Source organism: Xyrauchen texanus, chromosome 3 (assembly GCF_025860055.1).
Source record: "Xyrauchen texanus isolate HMW12.3.18 chromosome 3, RBS_HiC_50CHRs, whole genome shotgun sequence".
Taxonomy (NCBI): Eukaryota; Metazoa; Chordata; class Actinopteri; order Cypriniformes; family Catostomidae; genus Xyrauchen; species Xyrauchen texanus.
In genome coordinates, this window is record NC_068278.1 from 24,347,370 (window position 1) to 24,359,255 (window position 11,886).

An 11,886-nucleotide genomic window follows, 5' to 3' on the forward strand; every position below is an offset into this window, starting at 1 on the left:
AATCAATATCTTCAGAAGCGACATGATGTGGGTGAGAACGGATGAAAATGTAAAGGTTCCTCCCTGCCTAGTAGGTGGCGATATGCACGAAGAATGCAAATTGTGAAAAACAAAAGAAGAAGAATGTCAGAGTTAAAGTGAAAGTGGAGGATTTGGCTGCTTTCCACTTCACTTTAAACATCCATCCGCTAACTTCCCTTAGCACCCCTAGGGAGAATCTTTGCTGCAATTTTGGAAGTCTTTTCCACATTGTTAAGTGGGAAGTTTCTGGTGACAGACCCTCAACTCCTCGATTTTGACAAGGGAGGGAGCCTATATAGATGTACACTTCAGATGGCGCCATATGCCACAATGCCATTCGATTGTGACATCACAGCACAGATCGTGCGCACGCAGCCCTACACAACTCTAATGTACGATTTTCTTCTCAGGTGCAAAAATCGTGAAATAATTCCACAAATTGACATCAGCCATCAACATGCTCCAAGTGATAAATGGCTTAGGGTTTTGCAGTTAACCTATTGCATGAGTTCTGCCAGTAGTGGGCACTCGTGCAACATAATGATGTACATCATAAGACAGAGGGAAGAACCCAGCATAATAGTAAAAAAGGACTTAAAATTGATTGGTTACTCACTCACACCTATCATATTGCTTCTGAAGAGATTAAACTTCTGGAGTCTTATGGAATATCTTAAGATGCTTTTATGTGCTTTAGAGCTTCAAACTGTTGGTACCATTCACTTGCACTGTAAGTACCTATTTATAAATAGCTGAAATATTCTTCTAAAAATCTTTGTTTTTGGTAGAAAGTAGTAGAATAAATAAAGTCTGGGATGGCATGAGGGTGAGTAAATGATGAGAACATTTTCCCATTTGGGTGATTTATTCCTTTAACCATAGCCAATCTGAAAATGAGCACAAAATCCCCACTCCTTCATTTCTCATGAATTGTTTGGACCAAAAAATACTTGTGCATTTCAGTAGTATATACATTTTCCCTCTGTTTCCATCCATCGTTTCACTGTAAGCCATATTTCACTATGCATTGTTTACTAAACATTAAATAACCGGCAAAAAGGTTTATTTTGGACTATGCTTTACATGAACACATTTCAAAGGAGTTATTGCCACCTACAGTATTCATAGTACATTCCTAGACTGCAAAAATCATAAAACAACCAGTTATTTTACATGACTGAGTCATATTGTGGTCAAATAAGCATGAAAACAATCACTGTCTTCATAGCCTTTTTCAAAAGCCACCCATATTGATTAGAACTTTTTGGAAGAATTCAAATCTGAATTTGAGATCCTGCGTGTAGCTCTGATTGACTGTGAAAATCTATCTGTACTGCATGGCCCACCCAAACAAAACGGTTCCCTGCACAGAAGAACATAACCTTAACAAAGTGAGGGGATAGTCTGTTCATGGGACACATACACCCTCTGATATACAACAGATTCTGGGTACTGTACTTGAGAACTTTTACTCTCATTTGAGTGCCTCAACTGAATTATATAAGAGTTTGTTTGTTTTTTTTAATTTAGAACTATTATGAAGACATACAATATAATGTAAGTACATCTATAATATTATATGTGTGTATATGTGAACGCATAAAAATAGATAGACAGAAATTTTGTGAGTGTGTTGTCCTAGCAGGGGGGATGTTTGAATCGTCGCCCTCTAAATAAGCTGATTTGTTCTGGTCTGTGACCTCACACTTTTGTGTTTCTCATTTATGACTGAGCCAAAGAGGAGGCGGTGCTCTGTGCTCATTTTTACAGCATGAATGATTGAAAGCCAAGGAGCACTTAACCTAATGAGCCACTCCAGAATACAGAGTTCCTGTATTAGATATATCTGTCCCCTGTTGTGTCTGCATCAGAAGAATTTCTGTCGTTTCCAGTCTAAGAACAAAACTTGATAACATCATTCTTTTACATCAAATCACAAATCTATTTTATGTCAATTTAACAGTACCTGTAGTGTACATTGCCAGGGTTTTGAATAATAGACGTTTTCATGGTCAGTGCTAGTAGTCTTCTTTAACTGGTCTAATCTGCCATTCGATTTTTTTAAAGAATAGCACAAATCACAGATAATAGAATTTTTATAAAATGTTCTTTTCAGCATCTATGGCATGAAGTTGATTACTACAAACAGTTATTTCAACTTGTCCTTTTCTTAAAAAAAGTGAGGTACTTACAATGGAAGTGAATGGGGCCAATTTTAAAGGCAGAAATATTAAGCTTATTATTTTATAAAAGCACTTTCATGAATTATTCTGTTAAAACCTGTAGTATTTGAGCTGTAAGTTACATTGTTGTTTACATTTTAGGGTTTTAGGATTAACGGAGTAACGTTGTCATGGCAACAAAGTTTTAAAATTGGTTATAACTTTACACAGAAAAGGTTAGTAAGCAATTTTATCACACTAAAATCATGTTAACATGCATATTGATTTTGTCTTTTGGCTATACTTTTGAAACAGTGAGTGTTTTAACATTTTCTGATTGGCCCCATTCATTTTCATTTAAAGTGATAACCTCGTTTTCTCTTCTTAACTTTTTCTTTTTAAGGAAAGGAGGGACAAGTTGAAATTCATTTTTGTGATAATCAACATTACGCCACAAATGCTGTCAATTGAGCTCAACTTCAGTTGAACCTGGAATATTCCTCTACATTGTTTCCTTGTCTTTGAATATGTTAAGAATTTGCTGAGATCTTGACTTAGACACTCTGTTCCTAATGATTACAAAAAAAACAAGCATAATGAAACTGATTTTATCTACAGAAGCTTCTACTCAGACAATTCAATAATGCAATCAAGAGTCAATCAAGATACAAATTAAAGTAATAAACATCTTAGCTAACAAATCAGCTTGCAGGGACAGATCAGCTTCCAATAATAAATCAGTAATCCACAATCTGCCTGTCTTCAATTTTTAAGCCTTGATTTGAGGCATTTTACATTTCTCTGTGGTGCAGTGCTTCTGAGTACATCAGCTTTATGACAGCTGTTGCTGCCTGTGAAGGATTCCCTGCATAATAATATGGGTGTTCTGCATATGCTATTCTCATTTTGGGAGAACATCTGATGATATTATTACTATTATTATTTACAGTATACTATCATTAACAGTATACTATTATTATTATTATTCCACTTGTTTAGAAAATAATAAACAAAGGTCCCAATCATAAGATTAGCTGAAATTATCACGTAATATTTCTGTATATATATATATGTATGTATGTATATATATATACATACATACATACACAATATACTCCGGAATTTTCCACTGATATTTGGTGACTTTGTGTCCCAAGATGATAAATACTGCCAGCTACTACTTTTACTACAAATAGTAAGCATTGTATTTTATCCCATTTATAACTTAGGACATTAAGATCTATTTAAAAGACGAGATTGCTGAACATCACAGGCTGTTCAAGTGCTTATTTCCAGACAAGAATATACAGCCTAAACATCATTTAATGATTCAGTATACACACTGTATACAAAGTATTGGGCCTATTGTTCACATGTGGTCCATGCAATATGAATCCAAACACGATTTCTTCAAAACACAACAAAAACGTTTCAAGAACATCACTCAGACACTTGCAAAAAACAAAAACAATGAAACCATTCAGATTGCATCTAAATTTAACATCCTCAACAGACCAATGTTCTCTCAGTGAAATTGGTGAAATATAACTTAATTTATAATTTAATATTGGTCTACCTAATTATTTGTTGTGAAGTAGACCTTGATTTACCAGTGTTGTATAAAATCAAAGATATTATTGTTAGAAAGGAATGTGTGTTACTGGTTGCATCACTACTCAAAACTATTTGTTTTGATGATCATCATAATGCCTACAGAAGTGATCAAAGTCCCAGTGCATCTCTGAAAGTGTTCAATGTCAATGAACTAATTTATTACAAACCATTTGATTTGCAGATGTCTTATGGGTCAGATAATTTATTTTGGTTTGTTGTACCCTACTGCAATCTTGTTCAAATGTAGCTGTCATATTTGCTCATGTCTGGGCAAATTTGATAATTGTATCTATTTTATTAATTATTATTTTATATGTCTGTGCAACATCTCATGACTGTGACTGACTAATTGATCTCTACGTGTCTGGCATGTGCTCATTTGCTAAATAAACATTTGTAGTTTTTAATCTTTCTGAAGACTCTTGATTTTAGGTTTGATCATGTACATTAACACCCTAAAATAATGTAAATATACAATTTGCACTGAAAAGACTACTTTATTAGTAACACTTAAAGAGTAAGTGGTGTTAAATGCCCCATAGTGTAAAAGCGTTATATTAACACTGTAAATTCAACACTACAAACAGAGTACTTTTTACTCCTGATAGAGTGGGACCACATATTCTCCTATGTAGTGTTAAAATTAACTCTTTAAATGTTAATTTAACACTGCCTATTTTACTTTGTGTTAATATATGTATGCATACGTTTATATATAACACATAATGCAACTTTTTGTTTTGGGTCCACACTGTGTTGCCAAAGATAATATTTCCTTTAACACCACAATTACATCTCTGTATGCAAGTGTGAAACAAAAGGGGCCCTAAACTCAGGGCAAAAAACAATTGATCAAAAGAGAACCCTTGTATCAGTTGCATATGGGGCATTCAGGGAGGCCCTAACACTACTGTTCTTTAGATATAAAGTTCTGTCACACAGATGTAGCCTTCTATAGCTACTCGATTAACCTCTTAACTCCACTCCTTTTATTACTTTTGTCCTCTGTGTATAGTTGCTGTATCCAAAAGACCACAAACACCTCTACTAAAGCACTACAGGGGAGAAATGTATTGTAATGGCTTGAGACTATTGTCCTGGAACAAATTGAAGCAGGTTGTGGGTAAAGAATGTGGGTTGACTTTCAAGTGAGGGCAAACAGGAACCGGGTTGTGTTTTTCAAGGCATAATTCAAAAAACATTTTAAATCATTCTGAGTTGTACAAGAACAATGATTGTTAATATTTCAATAGAGGTTTGTTTTTGCACTTTTGATGAGCCAAATTCCAAATGACTTAACTATATGAGTTGTTTCCATTAAATCCCTGTGCTGTAATGCACTGGGGTCTGTGCCAATGTTCTTTATGCAAATACACTCTTTATACCCACCACTTTGAAAATGATAATGCCGTGCCTTTCAGTTTGTAATGAAATGTATGAACTGAGAGTTTTCTCAATATTTCTAAACTCATAGAAATTTATAGAGATTATCATCTCTACAGGCTAATTTAGACCTATGTTGTGTTCTTGTGCAGTGTAGTGTACTGCATGTCTAAATGCACTGCCTAAAGTAAAAAAGGTTCACTCAGGAGGCTATTCTAATGGTTGAATAAAGCACTTCCAAATACCTTCAGGGTTTAAATAGGATGAAACGTCTAGGTTACGAATGTAACCTCCGTTCCCCGATGGAGGGAACGAGACGTTGTGTCGGAGAAACGACACTAGGGGTCTCTCTTGAGCCACCGAATATTCCTCTGATCCATGAAAAAAGGCCAATGAGAAGTTGGCAGTCAGTATTTGCATACCCCGCCCCCGGACATACGGGTATAAAGGCGAGGCAAATACTAGAGTTCATTCAGGATTTTTCTGAGGAGCCGGAAATGGTCCGGCCACTACAGCTGCTCGGCTCAGCGACGCGGTCGGAAGGACACAACGTCTCGTACCCTCCATCGGGGAACGGAGGTTACATTCGTAACCTAGACGTTCCCCTTCTGTCGCTCTCTCCACGTTGTGTCAGAGAAGCGACACTAGGGGTCCAATTTAAATCACGCCATGCGCTGAGCAGTGTACGTGGTCTGACACAGGAGTGGGCAGGTGTTTTTTACGGGCCAGACGACCAGCTGTATCAGACTACACGTACCCTTCCCCAATGCCCCACCAAAGTCCCTACCACCCACTCCAAAGGAGGAGACGACGGGCGAGTCGTGACATGTGGCAGGAGCGTACGCCGCCTTGGCGATTTATGTACGCTACCGCAGTGGTGCTGTCTGACCTGATTAGGACATGTTTGTCTCGAATTAATGGGATGAACTGTCGCAGGGCAAAGAAAACAGTCAACAATTTCCTATTCTTTCAGGGGGAACAGACCATGCGGAGACCACCCCTACCCAGCTGGGGAGGTAAGGTGGTGAATACATCACATGTGTTTTTAGGCGACACGTGGAAGTGGCGCGGTGGTAGATCCAGCTTCAGCGAGGGGGGGAGTTGCTACACACGGCGACCGGAGGGCAGCCGAAACTTAACCAAGGAAAACACGGGTCCGCTCGTAAGGGGACCGTATCGCGGAAAATACACACAGAGGGAGTCCGCGTAGGAGTCCTCACCCTGTGGAGCACCTATTCCAGTACAGGGTAGATTTGAGTACCCGCAGTGGATTGGGTCGGCAAGTTCCTCTGCCGAACTGCAGACCCATGAGGGCTAGGGAGGAATCGACCAGGGATTCGAGCTGGGTGGAATCTCCTGAGAAAAAAGACGCACAGTTTTACCTCAAGCGAGGGAAAGGGCGTATATGCAAGTGATTCACCCGGTCAGCCCATCAGTGTGCTACCGAGTTCTTCTGGCTCGGACCTGAGAAAACACGGGATGAAACCGACTCAACCCTGAGATTGTAGTATCTCGTAAAGGTGTTGGGTGTCGCCCAACCCGCTGCTCTACAAATGTCTGCCAGGGAGGTACCCCTGGCCAGTGCCCACGAGGAAGCAACACTCCTTGTCGAGTGAGCTTGGACCCACAAAGGGGGGGGGCACGGCCTGAGTGTGATAAGCCAGTGAAATGGCATCTACTACCCAGTGGGAAAGCCTCTGTTTGGAGACAGCGTTTCCTTTCCGCTGTCCCCCAAAGCATACAAAGAGCTGCTCAGAGTGTCTAAAGCTCTGCGTGCAGTCCAGATAGGTATGCGAAGCACGTACCGGACACAGCAACGACGGGACTGGGTCTGCCTCCTCCCGGGGCAGCGCTTGCAGGTTCACTACCTGTTCTCTGAAAGGTGTGGTAGGAACCTTGGGCACGTAGCCCGGTCGCGGTCTTAGGATCACATGAGTGTCTGCCGGACCGAACTCCAGGCAAGTGTCGCTGACAGAGAACGCTTGCAGGTTCCCGACCCTCTTGATGGAGGTGAGTGCGATCAGCAGGGCAGTCTTAAGAGAGAGGGCCCTGAGTCCAACTGATTCTAGCGGCTCAAAGGGAGGTCTCTGGAGGCCCGCGAGGACTACTGAGAGGTCCCAGGAGGGGAACAGGCTTGGCCAGGAGGGATTTAACCTTGCTTACCAAGGGACTTGCCATCTACTGCATCGTGGTGGGCCGCGATAGCAGCAACATACACCTTCAAGGTGGACGGGGACAGCCTCCCCTCCAACCTTTCCTGCAGGAATAGGAGCACTGACCTAACTGCGCACCTCTGTGGGTCTTCAGCCCGGGAAGAACACCAATTTGCGAACAATCGCCACTTCAGGGCATAGAGCTACCTGGTGGAAGGGGGTCTGGCTTGGTTGATCGTGTCTACGACAGTGGGTGGTAGGCCAGCTAGCTCTTCCGTGTTCCGTCCAGGGACCAGACGTGGAGTTTCCAGAGGTCTGGATGCGGATGCCAGAGCGTGCCCTGCCCCTGAGAAAGAAGGTCCTTCTTCAGGGGAATTCGCCAGGGAGGGGCTGTAGCGAGGAGTACAAGGTCCGAGAACCAGGCCCGGGTGGGCCAGTATGGAGCCACTAGTGTGACTTGCTCCTCGTCCTCCCTGACCTTGCACAGCACCTGTGCAAGAAGGCTCACTGGGGGAAATGCGTACTTGCGCAACCCCGTGGGCCAGATGTGTGCCAATGCATCTGCCCCGAGGGGGGGCTCTGTTCGGCCATACCAGAGCGGGCAGTGGGAGGTCTTTCGGGAGGCAAGCAGGTCTAACTGGGCCTTGCCGAATCATTCCCAAATCAGCTGAACCAACTGGGGGTGAAGCCTCCACTCTCCACTGGGCAAGTGCTGTCGTGACCACATTGAGTTTGTCGGGATGTGAGTGGCATGCAGCGACCTGAGTCGTGACATGTGGCGGGAGCGTACGCCGCCTTGGCGATTTATGTACGCTACCGCAGTGGTGCTGTCTGACCTGATTAGGACATGTTTGTCTCGAATTAACGGGAGGAACTGTCGCAGGGCAAAGAAAACAGTCAACAACTCTAGGCAATTGATATGCCAGCGCAGCGGGCCCCTCTCCAAAGGCCCGCAGCTGCGCGACGTTGCAAACGGCGCCCAACCCGATCTGGATGCGCCGGTAGTGACCAGGACGCCGCCGGACACCTGCTGCAGGGGCACTCCTGCCCGTGAGAAAGCAGAGGTCTGTCCAGGGTTTGAGTGTTTGGCGGCATGCGGGGTGATTATCACACGGTGTGTGCCGTGGCGCCATGCTCGTGTCGGGACTCGAGTCTGAAGCCAGTGCTGAAGCGGTCTCATATGCATCAACCCCAGCGGCGTGACTGCGGCGGAGGATGCTATATGCCCCAGGAGCCTCTGGAAGAGTTTTAGAGGGACCGTTGTGCCTGGCTTGAACTTTGCGAGGCATTTCAGCACCGACTGTGCACGCTCGTTGGTGAGACGTGAGGACATTGAGACTGAGTCTAACTCCATGCCAAGAAAGGAGATGCTCTGAACCGGAGTGAGCTTGCTCTTTTCTCGGTTGTCCTGAAGTCCCAAGCGGCTGAGGTGTTTGAGCACCTGGTCTCTGTGAGCGCATAGTAACTCTCGGGAGTGGGCCAGTATGAGCCAGTCGTCGAGGTAGTTGAGTATGCGGATGCCAGCTTCTCGGAGCAGGGCAAGAGCTGCCTCTGCGACTTTCGCGGAAGACGCGAGGGGACAGAGACATGCCGAAGGGGAGGACTTTGTACTGAAACGCCTGGCCGTCGAACGCGAACCGTAGGAAGGGTCGGTGTCACGGCAGAATTGAGACATGGAAGTACGCGTCCTTCAGGTCTACCGCTGCGAACCAATCTAGGTGCCGGACGCTTGTTAAGATAGACTTTAGCGTGAGCATTTTGAACGGGAGTTTGAGCAGTGCTCGGTTTAAAACTCGCACGTCCAAGATTGGTCATAAGCCGCCGCCTTTCTTGGGTACAACAAAGTAAGGGCTGTAGAAACCCTTCTTCATTTCGGTTGGAGGGACAGGCTCGATCGCGTCTTTGAGTAGAAGAGTAGTGATTTCCGTGCGCAGGGATTGGGCATGTTCGCCGTGCACTGTGGTAAAGCGGACGCCCGCGAAGGGGGGGTGGGGCCCTGGCAAACTGAATTGCGTAACCGAGTCGGATGGTCCGGGCCAGCCAGCATGACGGGTTGGGGAGTGAAAGCCACGCATCCAATCTCCGTGCTAGGGGCACCAAGGGGACGAGTATTTTTGACGTACCCAGCGGAGCTTCGCAGCGGGGCGGAGCAGGTAAAGTTCCGTCGGGAGGCAACAGTGCGTCCCGAGGCTTCGGTGCTGAGAAAAGACTCGAAGCACTTACCTTGCTCCGGGCACCTGGCAGGGGGCGGGTTAGTGACTGAGGAGGAGGTCTTATGGTGGCGTCCTCTGGACTCGTCAGAACCGGCCGGCCGGGGGTCAGTCGTGGGGCTGGAGGCGGACCTGTGGCCGCATCCAGCGTGCCGGGACTGTTGAGGTCTGGGGCAGAGTGCCGTGAGAACGGCATTTGCGTGCCAGATGACCCAGAGGCAAAGGAAATAGCTCTTTTATTGAGAATTTGGGTACCACTGCCCCGGTTAAGGGGAGCGGCAAATTAAATGTATTCAAAACGAAATTCTCCTCCCGGCCCTCCACCGGGGGACAGAGCGGTCTTACCATCTCCGGAGCTAACGTCTTGGGCTCTGGGTCGTCCGTCTCAGGAGCACCTTTCTGCGACGGGGGGCGTCGGCTTCCTGCGGGGCGCTCGACGCGTGGGCTGAGAGCTGGGCCCAGGTTGAGGCGGAGCAGCTTGTTTCTTCGCAGGGGGACGCCCTTGGCGAGCAGACGGGGCATGGCCCGAGGCGGCAGACTTGGCGGCGGGCAGGATCTGGGAGATCGCCTCCGTCTGTTTCCTCACTGCTGAGAACTGCTGGGTAACGTCCTCAACGGTGTCGCCGAAGAGGCCGAACTGGGAGACTGGGGTGTCGAGAAAGCGAGTCTTGTTGGTCTCATGCATCTCGACCAAGTTCAGCCACAGGTGTCGTTCCTGGACCACGAGGGTGGCCATTGCCTGCCCGAAGTGACTGCGCCGTGACCTTCGTGGGCTCTGAGGGCGCAGGTCGGTCGCTGAGCGCAGTTCCTGCAGCACATCGGATCAGGGCTACCCACGTGCAATTCTTTGAGCGCCTTGGCCTGGTGGACTTGCAGGAGGGCCATGGCGTGCAGGGCGGAAGCAGCCTGTCCAGCGGCGCTGTAGGCCTTCGCTGTCAGCGAGGATGTTGTCCTACAGGCCTTGGAGGGGAGTACAGGGCGACCCCGCCAGGTGGTAGGGTTTCCGGGGCATAGGTGAAGCACAACAGCCCTATCCACCGGGGGAATCGCTGTGTATCCGTGGACCGCTCCGCCGTCGAGGGTAGCGAGAGCGGATAAGCGAGTGGCTTTGCAAGAGGTGAAAGGCGCCCTCCACAGCGACGTCAGCTCATCATGCACTTCCGGGAAGAACGGGACTGGGGGGGGCGTGGCCGTGGGCGGTGCCCAGACCCCAGGATGGCTGTGGGGAGGATGGAGGGTTCCAATCCAAGCCCACGCTGGCGGCGGCCCGGGAAAGCATCAGCGTCAGCCTGGGGGTGCTGGCCCGAAGGTGGCAGCCCAGGGGAGTCATCCGCGTCAGATGCCGCGCTCTCCAATGCAGGGCTAGCTCATCCGTTTCGAGCTCTAGAGGATAGGCAGGCTGGCTGTGAGGCGAGCCGCTGTTGCCTCGAGCCCGGACGGGAGTTAACGAGCGTGCTGGGGAACGGGTGGTCCGCGGGTCTCTGGTACCCGACGGAGCCGCACCCGCTGCAGCCCCCAAATCGCCTCCAGCGCCACTCGCACCGTCCTCAATCCCGTGGGAAGGAGCAATGCGAGGTGCGGCTGGAGTGGCTTGTTCTCGGTTGAAAACAAGTCGCGATCGCAACGTTGTCATGGTCATGCTCTCACAGTGAGAACATGAACCATCCACAAACGCAGCCTCGGTGTGATCGCTACCCAGACACACGAGACAACGCCTGTGGCCGTCTGAAACGGAGAGCACTCTACCGCATCCAGGAACTACACAGCGGCGGAACTGCATCTTTATAAAGACGCGTCCTGAAAAGGCTCGCTGTGTTTGCTCTTTTAGAGGAAATTACTCTTTTAAATAAAATCCCTCTTTTAAGAAACACTTTCGAGTTTTTATCTGCGCTGTCGAAGCGCCCAGGGGCAACAATGCACAGCCGTGCACAGGATAGGAGAAAGCCGCTGTTATGCGCCGTCAAATCCAACAGCATGCAGATCGTCAGAGGAATACACGGGTGTGTGTAACTCATAGCAGACAGCAAGACCATCGGCTCTGAAGAACATTTCTGAATGAACTCTAGTATTTGCCTTGCCTTTATACCTGTATGTCCGGGGGCGGGGTATGCAAATACTGACTGCCAACTTCTCATTGGCCTTTTTTCATAGATCAGAGGTATATTCGGTGGCTCAAGAGAGACCCCTAGTGTCGCTTCTCCGACACAACGTGGAGAGAGCGACAGAAGGGGAACTGTGCTTCATGAAGGTGAATGCAAGGGTCTTGTGATGTGATGATTGTCTTCAACTCAATGCAGCTATGTCTTCGTTAGCTACAAATTACCATTTTGTATGAAATATATC